Below are 17,196 nucleotides of genomic sequence, written 5' to 3'. Positions count from 1 at the left end.
CAAACCCCAAACAAAAAAGAGCACAAAAAAAGCATCAAGTGTTATGTTCACTTTATTTGTAAGTCAATATATGAACTGCAAAATATTTACCAAGGTGATTTTCTACAAAAGTGGTTGATACTCCATGTATGATTGTTTTTCACTGTTCTACTGAGGTGAACTAATCAGTGACTTTCATAGCCTATTTTGTTTCTGTTTTTATTTGTTATTACTAAATATTGGCATTATTTTGGGCTTCTCTGTGTACTTTTGGCAATCAAATTTCCTATAGTTGAAAACTTGAAATACAAATTCCATATGTGCTAGCAATAGATTGTTCCTCAGAAAAAAATAAATTCCAGGTAAAGCAAGTCTAGTCCCACATGAACATAGATTTAGGAGCCTAGGCTAGGTTTTTTTTCAAAGGATTGAACAGTCATAGGGAAAGGGAAGAAACAATACTAGGTTTTGAACACAACATAGCCTATATTTTGGTGTCTTGAAACACTAAACAGAGAAATTAGGCTATCATAATTGATATTTGGGTAAAATTCTACTTTAGTTACTTTTGGCTATCTTGGAAAGGGGTTGGGTTAGGAAAATGAAACTTTCAGGGATATATGTACATGCTAAGGTATGTCCCAGAAGGTACTTTGAAGCACTTACCTCCACTCCTCCCCCCTCTATATTATGGTAACTTACTGCACATTACTAGTTGTTTTAACTCATGCTAAGGTATGTCCTGGGAAGGTACTTTGAAGTACTTACCTCCACTCCTCCCCCCTCTATATAATGGTAAATTACTGCACATTACTAGTTGTTTGAACTCATATTTCATCCTATATTACTATCATAATTATAAATCACTGCTTACCTTACACAACTTTAGCTTTTAACCTTGTTCATTAAAATATTTTCCAAAATCATATTTAAATCCTAAACCATTTAATTTCATATCATTGCTGACTATTGTTATGGTATAATAAAACCAGGCTTGTTGTGATGTCACAACTTTGCTTATCAGAAACCCTTACCCTTGAGGGTAGTAGGCACATGCCAAACACCTCTGTGTTGATAAGACCATTTAAACTGTATTAATTAGGGAAAGGATTTGACAAGAGGGACCAGTAAAAATAACCTAATTGTTTTTTAGAGGACAAATTATGTCATGGGAAGATGTTTTTGAAATCCCTCTTCCACCCAAACTCAAAATTTTCTAAAATTCTACTTTAGAAGCTTTTAAAGTATTTCTAAAGTAATAAAAGATAGAGTGCTAAAAACATCAGAATCGACTTCAGAGGAGACGTTATATCAAGGGAAGAGGTTTTTAAATTCCCCTTCCCCCCAAACTCAAAATTTTCCTAAATTCTACTTTAGAAGCTTTTAAAATATTTCTAAAGCACTAATAGATAGAGTGCTAAAAACATCAGAATCAACTTCAGAGGAGACGTTATATCATGGGAAGAGGTTTTTAAAATCCCTCTTCCCCCCAAACTCAAAATTTTCCAAAATTCTACTTCAGAAGCTTTTTAAATATTTCTAAAGCATTAATAGATAGAGTGCTAAAAACATCAGAATCGACTTCAGAGGACACGTTATATCACGGGAAGAGGTTATTGAAATCCCACTTTCTCCAAACTCAAAATTTTCCAAAATTCTACTTTAGAAGCTTTTTAAATATTTCTAAAGCACTAATAGATAGAGTGCTAAAAACATTGGAATCGACTTCAGAGGACACATTATATCACGGGAAGAGGTTTTTAAAACCCCCTTCCCCCCAAACTCAAAATTTTCCAAAATTCTATTTTAGAAGTTTTTTAAATATTTCTAAAGCCCTAATAGATAGAGTACTAAAAACATTAGAGTCAACTTCAGAGGACACGTTATATCACGGGAAGAGGTTTTTAAAACCCCCTTCCCCCCAAACTCAAAATTTTCCAAAATTCTACTTTAGAAGCTTTTAAAATATTTCTAAAGCTCTAATAGATAGAGCACTACAAATATCAGAATCGACTTCAGAGGACAAATTATGTTACCGGAAGATGTTTTTGGAATCCCCCTACCGCCCAAACTCAAAATTTTCCAAAATTCTACTTTAGAAGCTTTTTAAATATTTCTAAAGCATTAATAGATAGAGTGCTAAAAACATCAGAATCAACTTCAGAGGACACGTTATATCATAGGAAGAGGTTTTTAAATCCCCCTTCCACCCTAACTCAAAAATTTCCAAAATTCTAATTTTGTAGCTTTTTAAATGCATTTTAAGCACTAATTGATATAGCGCTAAAAATTTCAGACTCAACTTCAGATGATACTTTTTATCATAGGAAGAGGTTTTCAAAATCCCCCTTCCTCCCAAACTCAAAAATTTCAAAGATTTTAAGTATCAATCTTTTAAATTATTTCTAAAGCACTAATAGATAGAGTGCTAAAAACATCAGAATCGACTTCAGAGGACACGTTATATCACGGGAAGAGGTTTTTAAAATCCCCCTTCCCCCCCAAACTCAAAATTTTCCAAAATTCTACTTTAGAAGCATTTTAAATATATCTAAAGCACTAATAGATAGAGCACTAAAAACGTCAGAATCAACTTCAGAGGACATATTATTTCACGGGAAGATGTTTTTGAAATCCCCCTTCCCTCCAAAATCAAAATTTTCCAAAATTCTACTTCAGAAGCTTTTTTAAATATTTATATAGTGCTGAGACATGGAACGATACAAACAGCAGAATCGACATTAGAGGACAATTTGTGTCATGGGAAGATGTTTTTGAAATCCCTTTTCGCGTCAAACTCAAAATTTTCCAAAATTATACATTAGAAGCTTTTTAAATATTCCTAAAGCACTAATAGAAAGAGTGGTAAAAACATCAGAATCTACTTCAGAGGGCACATTATATCTCGGGAAGATGTTTTTAAAATCCCCCTTCCCCCCAAACTCAAATTTTTCCAAAATTCTACTTTAGAAGCTTTTTAAATATTTCTAAAGCACTAATAGATATAGTGCTCAAAACATTAGAATCGACTTCAGAGGACCCGTTATATCACGGGAAGAGGTTTTTAAATCCCCCTTCCCCCCAAACTCAAAAATTTCCAAAATTTTACTTTAGAAGCTTTTTTGAATATTTCTAAAGCACTAATAGATATAGCGCTACAAATTTCAGAATGTCTTCAGAGGACTCCTTATATCACTGGAAGTTGTTTTGTAAATCCCCCTTTCCCCCCTAACTCAAAATTTTCAAAAATTTTATTTTAAAAGCTTTTTAAATATTTCTAAAGCACTACTAGATAGAGTGCTAAAAAAATCAGAATCAACTTCAGAGGACACGTTATATCACGGGAAGAGGTTATTAAAATCCCCCTTCCCCCCAAACTCAAAATTTTCTCAAAATTCTACTTTAGAAGCTTCTTAATTGAAAGTAAGTAAGAACTGAAACTGAAAGTAAGGAGCGACGTTAAAACTTAAAATGAACAATAATTATTCCGTATATGGAAGGGGCTGTCCCCTCCTCAACCCCTAGCTCTTTACGCTAAAGTAACGTTAAGAGCAAGGTGTGGAGGAGGGGACAGTCCCTTTCATATACGGTATAATTGCTGTTCGTTTTAAGTTTTAATGTTGCTCCTTACTGTCAGTTAAAAAAAAAAAATTATTTTTATTACTTAATCTCATAAAGACGATACTTTTGTCAGCATATGAAAAACCGTGTATATTGCAATTATATATTTCTGGTTTATATGCAAAGTAACATAAGAAATAAAAATTAACGTACAAGAGAGTAGTGAAGAATTTTGGTGTAAAAAGTAATACTTGGCAGGGATAGTCACTAGTGATAAATCAGTAGGGGTGGCAACATGATTGGATAAGTTTTAGGGATTTGGGGAACAAAATTTTTTTGGGGGTAGTACAGAGATTTCTGGGAAAATCCCCGAAAATTTGGGAATAGTGCAAGCCCTGCTTGATTTCTAATCAGGAAAATCAAAATAATTAAACCTCACGAGAAAAGAAAAGCTTCAACTTTGCGGTTGATGCAATAAAGACTTGCTGCATAATTAATTCAAAGTCACCCAAACACCACCGCCTCTTCCAGCGGCATGCCAGCAACATTGTGACCCTTCAGTGGCGGTCAACCGAGCCTCTCATTGGCCGCATTTGGTTGATGCGCCGGCATGGTGCTGGGTTGTAGGTAAGACACAGAGTGCTACAAACATCAGAATCAACTTAAGAGGACAAGTTATGTCATGGGAAGATGTTATTTAAAAAGCTTCTAAAGTAGAATTTTGGAAAATTTTGAGTTTGGGGGGAAGGGGGATTCCAAAAGCATCTTCCCGTAACATAATTTGTCCTCTGAAGTCGATTCTGATATTTGTAGTGCTCTATCTATTAGTGCTTTAGAAATATTAAAAAAGATTCTAAAGTAGAATTTTGGAAAATTTTGAGTTTGGGGGGAAGGGGGATTTCAAAAACATCTTCCCATGACACAAATTGTCCTCTAAAGTCGATTCGGCTGTTTGTAACGTTCTACGTCTTAGCGCTTTAGAAATATTTAAAAAGCTTCTAAAGTACAATTTTGGAAAATTTTGAGTTTGGGGGAAAGGGGGATTCCAAAAACATCTTCCCGTAACATAATTTGTCCTCTGAAGTCGATTCTGATATTTGTAGTGCTCTATCTATTAGTGCTTTAGAAATATTTAAAAAGCTTCTAAAGTAGAATTTTGGAAAATTTTGAGTTTGGGGGGAAGGGGATTTCAAAAACATTTTCCCATAACATAATTTTTCCTCTGAAGTCGATTCTGATATTTGTAGCGCTCTATCTATTAGTGCTTTAGAAATATTTAAAAAGCTTCTAAAGTAGAATTTTGGAAAATTTTGAGTTTGGGGGGAAGGATGATTTCAAAAACATCTTCACATAACATAATTTGGCCTCTAAAGTCGATTCTGATATTTGTAACGCTCTATCTATTAGTGCTTTAGAAATATTTAAAAAGCTTCTAAAGTAGAATTTTGGAAAATTTTGAGTTTGGGGGGAAGGGGGATTTTAAAAACCTCTTCCCCTAATATAACGTGTCCTCTGAAGTCGATTCTGATGTTTTTAGCACTCTATCTATTAGTGCTTTAGAAATATTTAAAAAGCTTCTAAATAAAATTTTGGAAAATTATGAGTTAGGGTGGAAGGGGGATTTTAAAAACCTCTTCCCGTGATATAACGTGTCCTCTGAAGTCGATTCTGATATTTGTAGCGCTCTATCTATTAGTGCTTTAGAAATGTTTAAAAAAGCTTCCAAATTAAAATTTTGGAAATTTTTGAGTTTGGGGGGAAGGGGGATTTTAAAAACCTCTTCCCGTGATATAACGTGTCCTCTGAAGTCGATTCTGATGTTTTTAGCACTCTATCTATCAATGCTTTAGAAATATTTAAAAAGCTTCTAAAGTAGAATTTTGTAAAATTTTAAGTTTGGGGGGAAGGGGGATTCCAAAAACATCTTCCCGTAACACAATTTGTCCTCTGAAGTCGATTCTGATATTTGTAGTGCTCTATCTATTAGTGCTTTAGAAATATTTAATAAAGCTTCTAAAGTAGAATTTTGGACAATTTTGAGTTTTGGGGGAAGGAGGATTTCAAAAAGATCTTTCCATAACATAATTTGTCCTCTGAAATCGATTCTGATATTTGTAGCGCTCTATCTATTGGTGCTTTAGAAATATTTAAAAAGCTTCTAAAGTAGAATTTTGGAAAATTTTGAATTTGGGGCGAAGGGGGATTTCAAAAACCTCTTCCCGTGATATAACGTGTCCTCTGAAGTCGATTCTGATGTTTTTAGCACTCTATCTATTAGTGCTTTAGAAATATTTAATAAAGCTTCTAAAGTAAAATTTTGGAAATTTTTGAGTTTGGGGGGAAGGGGGATTTAAAAACCTCTTCCCGTGATATAAAGTGTCCTCTAAAGTCGACTCTGATGTTTTTAGTACTCTATCTATCAATGCTTTAGAAATATTTAAAAAAGCTTCTAAAGTAGAATTTTGTAAAATTTTGAGTTTGGGGGGAAGGGGGATTCCAAAAACATCTTCCCGTAACACAGTTTGTCCTCTGAAGTCGATTCTGATATTTGTAGCGCTCTATCTATTAGTGCTTTAGAAATATTGCAAAAGTTTATAAAGTACAATTATAGAAAATTTTAGTTTTGGCTGAAGGAGGAATTTGAAAAACATCCTTCCAAAGCACAATCTGTCCTTTTAAGTTAATTCTAATGTTCTTAGCGACCTATCTCTTAGTGTTTTAGAAATATTGAAAAAGCTTCTAAAGTAGAATTTTGGAAAATTCTGAGTTTGAGGTGAAGGGTGATTTTAAAAACATCTTCCCGTGATATAACGTGTCCTCTGAAGTCGATTCTGATGTTTTTAGCACTCTATCTATTAGTGGTTTAGAGATATTTAAAAAGCTTCTAAAATAAAATTTTGGAAAATTTTGAGTTAGGGGGGAAGGGGGATTTTAAAAACCTCTTCCCGTGATATAACTTATCCTCTGAAGTCGATTCTGAAATTTGTAGCGCTCTATCTATTAGTGCTTTAGAAATATTTAAAAAAGCTTCTAAATTAAAATTTTGGAAATTTTGAGTTTGGGGGGTAGGGGGATTTTAAAAACCTCTTCCCGTGATATAAAGTGTCCTCTGAAGTCGATTCTGATGTTTTTAGCACTCTATCTATTAATGCTTTAGAAATATTTAAAAAGCTTCTAAAGTAGAATTTTGGAAAATTTTGAGTTTGGGGGAAGGGGGATTCCAAAAACATCTTCCCGTAACATAATTTGTCCTCTGAAGTCGATTCTGATATTTGTAGTGCTCTATCTATTAGTGCTTTAGAAATATTTAAAAAGCTTCTAAAGTAGAATTTTGAAAAATTTTGAGTTTAGGGGGAAGGGGGTTTTAAAAACCTCTTCCCATGATATAACGTGTCCTCTGAAGTCGATTCTGATGTTTTTAGCACTCTATCTATTAGTGGTTTAGAAATATTTAAAAAGCTTTTAAAGTAGAATTTTGAAAAATTTTGAGTTTGGGGGGAAGGGGGATTCCAAAAACATCTTCCCGTAACATAATTTGTCCTCTGAAGTTGATTCTGATATTTGTAGTGCTCTATCTATTAGTGCTTTAGAAATATTTAAAAAGCTTCTAAAGTAGAATTTTGGAAAATTTTGAGTTTGGGGGGAAGGGGTTTTTAAAAACCTCTTCCCGTGATATAACGTGTCCTCTGAAGTTGATTCTGATGTTTTTATCACTCTATCTATTATTGCTTTAGACATATTTAAAAATATTCTAAAGTAGAATTTTGAAAAATTTTGTGTTTGGGGGGAAGGGGGGTTTTAAAAACCTCTTCCCGTGATATAACGTGTCCTCTGAAGTCGATTCTAATGTTTTTAGCACTCTATCTATTAGTGCTTTAGAAATATTTAAAAAGCTTCTAAAGTAGAATTTTGGAAAATTTTGAGTTTGGGGAGAAGTGGGATTTCAATAACCTCTTTCCCTGATATAAGGTGTCCTCTGAAGTCGATTCTGATGCTTTTAGAACTCTATCTATTAGTGCTTTAGAAATATTTTAAAAGCTTCTAAAGTAGAATTTTGGAAAATTTTGAGTTTCGGGGAAGGGGGATTTTAAAAACCTCTTCCCGTGATATAACGTGTCCTCTGAAGTCAAGTCTTAATTGTTTAGTGCTCCCTGTATTAGGTCCTTAGAAATTTATTAAGTACTTCGTCAGAAAGATTTTGGACAATTTTGAGTTTGGGGGGAAGGAGGAGCTCAGTAATTTTTTCCAACACAAAAAAATTTCATCTGACTGCAAGTATGATATCTTTAGCGTTCCAAGTCTTTACGCTATAAAAATGTTTAAAAAGCTTCTAAAGTAGAATTTTAGAAAATGTTGAGTTTGGGGGGAAGGGGGATTTTAAAAACCTCTTCCCGTGATATAACGTGTCCTCTGAAGTCGATTCTGATGTTTTTAACACTCTATCTATTAGTGCTTTAGAAATATTTAAAAAGCTTCTAAAATAAAATTTTGGAAAATTTTGAGCTTGGGGGGAAGGGGGATTTTAAAAACATCTTCCCGTGATATAACGTGTCCTCTGAAGTCGATTCTGAAATTTGTAGCGCTCTATCTATTAGTGCTTTAGAAATGTTTAAAAAAGCTTCTAAAGTAAAATTTTGGAAATTTTTGAGCTTGGGGGGAAGGGGGATTTAAAAACCTCTTCCCGTGATATAAAGTGTCCTCTGAAGTCGATTTTGATGTTTTTAGCACTCTATCTATTAATGCTTTAGAAATATTTAAAAAGCTTCTAAAGTAGAATTTTGGAAAATTTTGAGTTTGGGGGGAAGGGGGATTTCAAAAACATCTTCCCATACCATAATTTGTCCTCTGAAGTTGATTCTTATATTTGTAGTGCTCTATCTATTAGTTCTTTAGAAATATTTAAAAATCTTCTAAAGTAGAATTTTGGAAAATTTTGAGTTTTGGGGAAAGGGGGATTTTAAAAACCTCTTCCCGTCATATAACGTGTCCTCTGAAGTCGATTCTGATGTTTTTAGCACTCTATCTATTAATGCTTTAGAAATATTTAAAAAGTTTCTAAAGTAGAATTTTGGAAAATTTTGAGTTTTGGGTGAAGGGAGATTCAAACAACATCTTCTCATACCACAATTTGTCCTCTTAAGTCAAGTTTTATATTTGTAGTTCTCCATCTGTTAGTATTTTGGAAATATTTAAAAAGCTTATGAAGTGGAATTTTGGAAAATTTTGAGTTTGGGGGGAAGGGGGGTTTTAAAAATCTCTTCCCGTGATATAACGTGTCCTCTGAAGTCTATTCTTATGTTTTTAGCGCTCTATCTATTAGTGCTTTAGAAATATTTAAAAACCTTCTAAAGTAGAATTTTGGAAAATTTTGAGTTTGGGGGGAAGGGGGATTTTAAAAACCTCTTCCTGTGATATAACGTGTCCTCTGAAGTCGATTCTAATGTTTTTAGCACTCTATCTGTTAGTGCCTTAGAAATATTTAAAAAGCTTCTAAAGTAGAATTTTGGAAAATTTTTAGTTTGGGGGGAAGTGGGATTTCAATAACCTCTTCCCGTGATATAACGTGTCCTCTGAAGTCGATTCTGATGTTTTTAGCACTCTATCTATTAGTGCTTTAGAAATATTTAAAAAGCTTTTAATGTATAATTTTGAAAATTTTTGAGTTTGGGGGGAAGGAGGGTTTTAAGAACCTTTTCCCGTGATATAACTTCTCCTCTGAAGTCGATTCTGATAATTGTAGTGCTCTATCTATTAGTGCTTTAGAAATATAAAAAAAACTTCTAAAGTAGAATTTTGGCCAATTTTGAGTTTGGGGGGGAGGAGGATTTCAGAAACATTTTCTCATAATAATTTGTCCTCTGAAGTTAATTCTGATATCTGTAGCTCTCTATCTATTAGTGCTTTAAAAATGTTTAAACAGATTATAAAGTAGAATTTCGGAAAATTTTGATTTAGGGGGGAAAGGGGATTTCAAAAACATCTTCCCATGACAGAACTTGTCTTCTGAAGTCGATTCTGATGTTTGTAGCGCTCTAGCTATAAGCGCTTTAGAAATATTTAAAAAGCTTCTAAAGTAGAATTTTGGAAAATTTTGAGTTAGGGGGGAAGGGGGTTTTAAAAACCTCTTCCCGTGATATAACGTGTCCTCTGAAGTTGATTCTGATGTTTTGAGCACTCTATCTATTAGTGCTTTAGAAATATTTTAAAAGCTTCTAAAGTAGAATTTTGGAAAATTTTGAGATTGGGGGGACGGGGGATTTCAAAAACATCTTCCCATAATATAATTTGTCCTCTTAAGTCGATTCTTATATTTGTAGAGCTCTATATATTAGTGCTTTAGAAATATTTAAAAAGCTTCTAAAGTAGAATTTTGGAAAATTTTGAGTTTGGGGGGAAGTGGGATTTCAATAACCTCTTCCCGTGATATAACGTGTCCTCTGAAGTCGATTCTGATGTTTTTAGCACTCTATCTATTAGTGCTTTAGAAATATTTAAAAAGCTTCTAAAGTAGAATTTTGGAAAATTTTGAGTTTGGGGGGAAGGGGGATTTAAAAAACCTCTTCCCATGACATAACTTCTCCTCTGAAGTCGATTCTGATATTTTTAGCGCTCTATCTATTAGTGCTTTAGAAATATAAAAAAAACTTCTAAAGTAGAATTTTGGACAATTTTGAGTTTGGGGGAAGGAGGATTTCAAAAACATCTTCCCATAACACAATTTGTCCTCTGAAGTTGATTCTGATATTTGTAGCGCTCTATCTATTAGTGCTTTAGAAATATTTAAAAAGCTTCTAAAGTAGAATTTCGGAAAATTTTGAGTTTGGGGGGAAGGAGGATTTCAAAAACATCTTCCCATAACATAATTTGTCTTCTGAAGTCGATTCTGATGTTTGTAGCGCTCTAGCTATAAGCGCTTTAGAAATATTTAAAAAGCTTCTAAAGTAGAATTTTGGAAAATTTTGAGTTAGGGGGGAAGGGGGTTTTAAAAACCTCTTCCCGTGATATAACGTGTCCTCTGAAGTCGATTCTAATGTTTTGAGCACTCTATCTATTAGTGCTTTAGAAATATTTAAAAAGCTTCTAAAGTAAAATTTTGGAAAATTTTGAGTTTGGGGGGAAGGGGGATTCAAAAAACATCTTCCAGTAACATAAATTGTCCTCTGAAGTCGATTCTGATATTTTTAGATCTCTATCTATTATTGCTTTATAAATATTTAAAAAGATTATAAAATATAATTTTGGAAAATTTTGAGTTTGGGGGGAAGGGGGGTTTTTAAAATCTCTTCCCGTGATATAACGTGTCCTCTGAAGTCGATTCTGATGTTTTTAGCACTCTATCTATTAATGCTTTAGAAATATTTAAAAATCTTATAAAGTATAATTTTTTAAAATTTTGTGTTTGGGGGGAAGGGGGATTAAAAAAACATCTTCCCGTAACATAATTTGTCCTCTGAAGTGGATTCTGATATTTGTAGCGCTCTATCTATTAGTGTTTTAGAAATATTTAAAAAGCTTCTAAAGTTGAATTTTGGAAAATTTTGAGTTTGGGGGGAAGGGGATTTTAAAAACCTCTTCCCGTGATATAACGTGTCCTCTAAAGTCTATTCTAATGTTTTTAGCACTCTATCTTTTAGTGCTTTAGACATATTTAAAAAGCTTCTAAAGTAGAATTTTGGAAAATTTTGAGTTTGGGGGGAAGGGGGTTTTAAAAACCTCTTCCTGTGATATAACGTGTCCTCTGAAGTCGATTCTAATGTTTTTAGCACTCTAACTGTTAGTGCCTTAGAAATATTTAAAAAGCTTCTAAAGTAGAATTTTGGAAAATTTTTAGTTTGGGGGGAAGGGGGATTTAAAAAACATCTTCCTTTTACATAATGTGACCTCTGAAGTTGAGTCTTATGTTTTAGCACTATATGGATTAAGGCATTATAAATATTTTAAAAGCTTATGAAGTAGAATTTTGGAAAATGTTAAGTTTGGGTGGACGGGAAGTTTTCAAAGAATCTTCACGTGACATAACGTGTCCTCTGAGGTTGATTCTGATCTTTTTATCGCTCTATCTATTAGTGCTTTAGAAATATAAAAAAAGCTTCTAAAGTAGAATTTTGGCCAATTTTGAGTTTGGGGGGAAGGAGGATTTCAAAAACATCTTCTCATAACATAATTTGTCCTCTGAAGTCGATTCTGATATTTGTAGCGCTCTTTCTATTAGTGCTTTAGAAATATTTAAACAGCTTCTAAAGTAGAATTTTAGAAAATTTTGAGTGTGGGGTGAAGGGGGATTTCAAAAACATCTTCCCATGATATAGGTTGTCTTCTGAAGTAGATTCTGATGTTTGTAGAGCTCTATCTATTAGCGCTTTAGAAATATTTAAAAAGCTTCTAAAGTAGAATTTTGGAAAATTTTGAGTTTGGGGGGAAGGGGGTTTTAAAAACCTCTTCCCGTGATATAACGTGTCCTCTGAAGTCGATTCTAATGTTTTTAGCGCTCTATCTATTAGTGCTTTAGAAATATTTAAAAAGCTTCTAAAGTAGAATTTTGGAAAATTTTGAGTTTGGGGGGAAGGGGGGTTTTAAAAACCTCTTCCTGTGATATAACGTGTCCTCTGAAGTCGATTCTAATGTTTTTAGCACTCTATCTATTAGTGCTTTCGAAATATTTAAAAAGCTTCTAAAGTAGAATTTTGGAAAAATTTGAGTTTGGGGGGAAGTGGGATTTCAATAACCTCTTTCCGTGATATAACGTGTCCTCTGAAGTCGATTCTGATGTTTTACCACTCTATCTGTTAGGGCTTTAGAAATATTTTAAAAGCTTCTAAAGTAGAATGTTGGAAAATTTTGAGTTTGGGGGGAAGGGGGATTTAAGAAACATTTTCCCACAACATAATATGTCCTCTGAAGTCGATTCTAATATCTTTATCGCTCTATCTATTAGTGCTTTAAAAATATCTAAAAAGCTTCTAAAGTAGAATTAGGGAAAATTTTGAGTTAGGGGGGAAGGAGGATTTTAAAATCCTCTTCCCGTGATATAAATTTTCCTCTGAAGTCGATTATGATATTTGTAGAGCTCTATCTATTAGTGCTTTAGAAATGTTTAAAAAAGCTTCTAAAGTAAAATTTTGGAAATTTTTGAGCTTGGGGGGAAGGGGGATTTAAAAACCTCTTCCCGTGATATAAAGTGTCCTCTGAAGTCGATTCTGATGTTTTTAGCACTCTATCTATTAATGCTTTAGAAATATTTAAAAAGCTTCTAAAGTAGAATTTTGGAAAATTTTGAGTTTGGGGGGAAGGGGGATTCCAAAAACATCTCCCGTAACATAATTTGTCCTCTGAAGTCGATTCTGATATTTGTAGTGCTCTATCTATTAGTGCTTTAGAAATATTTAAAAAGCTTCTAAAGTAGAATTTTGGAAAATTTTGAGTTTGGGGGGACGGGGGTTTTAAAAACCTCTTCCCATGATATAACGTGTCCTCTGAAGTTGATTCTAATGTTTTTAGCACTCTATCTATTAATGCTTTAGAAATATTTTAAAAGCTTCTAAAGTAGAATTTTGGAAAATTTTGAGTTTGGGGGGAAGGGGGTTTTAAAAACCTCTTCCCGTGATATAACGTGTCCTCTGAAGTCTATTCTAATGTTTTTAGCACTCTATCTATTAGTGCTTTAGACATATTTAAAAAGCTTCTAAAGTAGAATTTTGGAAAATTTTGAGTTTGGGGGAAGGGGGGTTTTAAAACCTCTTCCTGTGATATAACGTGTCCTCTGAAGTCGATTCTAATGTTTTTAGCACTCTATCTGTTAGTGCATTAGAAATATTTAAAAAGCTTCTAAAGTAGAATTTTGGAAAATTTTTAGTTTGGGGGGAAGTGGGATTTCAATAATCTCTTCCCGTGATATAACGTGTCCTCTGAAGTCGATTCTTATGTTTTTAGCACTCTATCTATTAGGGCTTTAGAAATATTTTAAAAGCTTCTAAAGTAGAATTTTGGAAAATTTTGAGTTTGGGGGGAAGGGGGATTTTAAAAACCTCTTCCCGTGATATAACGTCTCCTCTGAAGTCGATTCTGATATTTGTAGCGCTCTATCTATTAGTGCTTTAGAAATATAAAAAAAGCTTCTAAAGTAGAATTTTGGAAAATTTTGAGTTTGGGGGGAAGGGGTTTTTAAAAACCTCTTCCCGTGATAGAACGTGTCCTTTGAAGTTGATTCTGATGTTTTTAGCACTCTATCTATTTGGGCTTTATAAATATTTTAAAATATTCTACATTAGAATTTTGGAAATTTTTCTGTTTGGGGGGAAGGGGGGTTTTAAAGAACTCTTACTATGATCTAACGTGTCCTCTGAAGTTGAGTCTGATGTTTTTAGAAATCTGTCTATTAATGCCTTATAAATATTTTAAAAGCTTATAAAGTATTATTTTGGAAAATTTTTAGTTTGGGGGGTAGGGGGGTTTTAAAAACCTCTTCCTGTGATATAACGTGTCCTCTGAAGTCGATTCTAATGTTTTTAGCACTCTATCTGTTAGTGCCTTAGAAATATTTAAAAAGCTTCTAAAGTAGAATTTTGGAAAATTTTGAGTTTGGGGGGAAGGGGGATTTCAATAACCTCTTCCTATTACATATCACGATCTCTGAAGTTGATTCTAATGTTTTTAGCACTATTTCTATTAGGGCTTTAGGAATATTTTAAAAGTTTGTAAAGTAGATTTTTTGAAAATTTTTTGTTTCGGAGGACGAGAAATTCTAAAAGTATCTTCCCATGACATAGCGTGTCCTCTGAGGTTGATTCTGATATTTGTAGCGCTCTATCTATTAGTGCTTTAGAAATATAAAAAAAGCTTCTAAAGTAGAATTTTGGACAATTTTGAGTTTGGGGGGAAGGAGGATTTCAAAAACATCTTCCCATAGCATAATTTGTCCTCTAAAGTCGATTCTGATATTTGTAGCGCTCTATCTATAAGTGCTTTACAAATATTTAAAAAGCTTCTAATATAAAATTTTGGAAAATTTTGAGTTAGGGGGGAAGAAGGATTCGAAAACTTTTTCCCATAACATAAATTGTCCTCTGAAGTCGATTCTGATTTTTGTAGCGCTCTATCTATTAGTGCTCTAGAAATATTTAAAAAGATTCTAAAGTAGAATTTTGGAGAATTTTGAGTTTGGGGGGAAGGGGGTTTAAAAACCTCTTCCCGTGATATAACGTGTCCTCTGAAGTCGATTCTAATGTTTTTAGCGCTCTATCTATTAGTGCTTTAGACATATTTAAAAAGCTTCTAAAGTAGAATTTTGGAAAATTTTGAGTTTGGGGGGAAGGGGGGTTTTAAAAACCTCTTCCTGTGATATAACGTGTCCTCTGAAGTCGATTCTAATGTTTTTAGCACTCTATCTGTTAGTGCCTTCGAAATATTTAAAAAGTTTCTAAAGTAGAATTTTGGAAAATTTTGAGTTTGGGGGGAAGGGGGATTTCAATAACATCTTCCCTTTACCTAACGTAACCTCTGAAGTTTATTCTAATTTTTTTAGCACTATATATATTAATGCTTTATAAATATTTTGAAAGCTTATAAAGTAGGATTATTGAAAATTTTGAGATACGGGGGACGAGGGACTCTAAAAGACTCTTCCCATGACATAAAATGTCCTCTGAAGTTGATTCTGATATTTGTAGCGCTCTATCTATTAGTGCTTTAGAAATATAAAAAAAAAACTTCTAAAGTAGAATTTTGGACAATTTTGAGTTTGGAGGGAAGGAAGATTTCAAAAACATCTTCCCATAACATAATTTGTCCTCTCAAGTCGATTCTGATATTTGTAGCGCTCTATCTATTAGTGCTTTAGAAATATTTTAAAAGCTTCTAAAGTAGAATTTTGGAAAATTTTGAGTTTGGGGGGAAGGGGGGTTTTAAAAACCTCTTCCTGTGATATAACGTGTCCTCTGAAGTCGATTCTAATGTTTTTAGCACTCTAACTATTAGTGCCTTAGAAATATTTAAAAAGCTTCTAAAGTAGAATTTTGGAAAATTTTTAGTTTGGGGGGAAGTGGGATTTCAATAACCTCTTCCCGTGATATAACGTGTCCTTGAAGTCGATTCTGATGTTTTTAGCACTCTATCTATTAGTGCTTTAGAAATATTTAAGAAGTTTCTAAAGTAGAATTTTGGAAAATTTTGAGTTTCAGGGGGAAGGGGGATTTCAAAAACATCTTCCCATAACATAATTTGTCCTCTGAAGTCGATTCTGATGTTTGTAGAGCTCTATCTATTAGAGCTTTAGAAATATTTAAAAAGCTTCTAAAGTAGAATTTTAGAAAATTTTGAGTTTGGGGGGAAGGGGGTTTTAAAAACCTCTTCCCGTGATATAACGTGTCCTCTGAAGTCGATTCTAATGTTTCTAGCACTCTATCTGTTAGTGCTTTAGAAATATTTTAAAAGCTTCTAAAGTAGAATTTTGGAAAATTTTGAGTTTGGGGGGAAGGGGGTTTTAAAAACCTCTTCCTGTGATATAACGTGTCCTCTGAAGTCGATTCTAATGTTTTTAGCACTCTATCTGTTAGTGCCTTAGAAATATTTAAAAGCTTCTAAAGTAGAATTTTGGAAAATTTTGAGTTTGGGGGGAAGTGGGATTTCAATAACCTCTTCCCGTGATATAACGTGTCCTCTGAAGTCGATTCTGATGTTTTTAGCACTCTATCTATTAGTGCTTTAGAAATATTTAAAAAGCTTTTAAAGTAGAATTTTGGACAATTTTGAGTTTGGGGGAAGGAGGATTTCAAAAACATCTTCCCATAACATAATTTGTCCTCTAAAGTTGATTATGATGTTTGTAGCGCTCTATCTATTAGTGGTTTAGAAATATTTTAGAAGCTTATAAAGTAGAATTTTGGAAAATTTTGAGTTTGGGGGGAAGGGGGATTTAAAAAACCTCTTCCCGTGAAATAACGTGTCCTCTGAAGTCGATTCTGAAATTTGTAGCGCTCTATCTATTAGTGCTTTAGAAATGTTTAAAAAAGCTTCTAAAGTAAAATTTTGGAAATTTTTGAGCTTGGGGGGAAGGGGGATTTAAAAACCTCTTCCCGTGATATAACGTGTCCTCTGAAGTCGATTCTGATGATTTTAGCACTCTATCTATTAATGCTTTAGAAATAATTAAAAAGCTTCTAAAGTATAAATTTGGAAAATTTTGAGTTTGGGGGGAAGGGGGATTCAAAAAACATCTTCCCGTAACATAAGTTGTCCTCTGAAGTCGATTCTGATATTTGCAGTGCTCTATCTATTAGTGCTATAGAAATATTTAAAAAGCTTCTAAAGTAGAATTTTGGAAAATTTTGAGTTTGGGGGGAAGGGGGTTTTAAAAACCTCTTTCCGTGATATAACGTGTCCTCTGAAGTCGATTCTAATGTTTTTAGCACTCTATCTATTAGTGCTTTAGACATATTTAAAAAGCTTCTAAAGTAGAATTTTGGAAAATTTTGAGTTTGGGGGGAAGGGGGTTTTAAAAACCTCTTCCCGTGATATAACGTGTCCTCTGAAGTCGATTCTAATTTTTTTAGCACTCTATCTATTAGTGCTTTAGAAATATTTAAAAAGCTTCTAAAGTAGAATTTTGGAAAATTTTGAGTTTGGGGGGAAGGGGGGTTTTAAAAAACTCTTCCTGTGATA

At 33.3% G+C, this 17,196-nt stretch overlaps 1 protein-coding gene across 3 annotated transcripts in view; it reads left to right on the top strand.

The window, feature by feature from the left end:
- LOC148941180 (uncharacterized) overlaps positions 1–17,196 on the top strand; it is a 36,913-nt gene continuing 19,717 nt past the window's right edge. For 2 of the 3 annotated variants that reach the window (XM_089103832.1, XM_089103835.1), the window contains exon 1: positions 239–341. The gene's annotated coding sequence lies outside the window, so the exon portion shown is untranslated. Of the gene's footprint in view, positions 59–238; positions 342–17,196 lie in introns of those variants that run through there. The other variant, XM_089103831.1, reaches the window with a different exon arrangement.

The sequence above is a fragment of the Artemia sp. Qi Xiang Cuo genome, chromosome 18 (genome assembly GCF_049724085.1).
Source record: "Artemia sp. Qi Xiang Cuo chromosome 18, ASM4972408v1, whole genome shotgun sequence".
Classification (NCBI taxonomy): domain Eukaryota; kingdom Metazoa; phylum Arthropoda; class Branchiopoda; order Anostraca; family Artemiidae; genus Artemia; species Artemia sp. Qi Xiang Cuo.
This window is presented reverse-complemented; position numbering and strand designations above follow the sequence as displayed.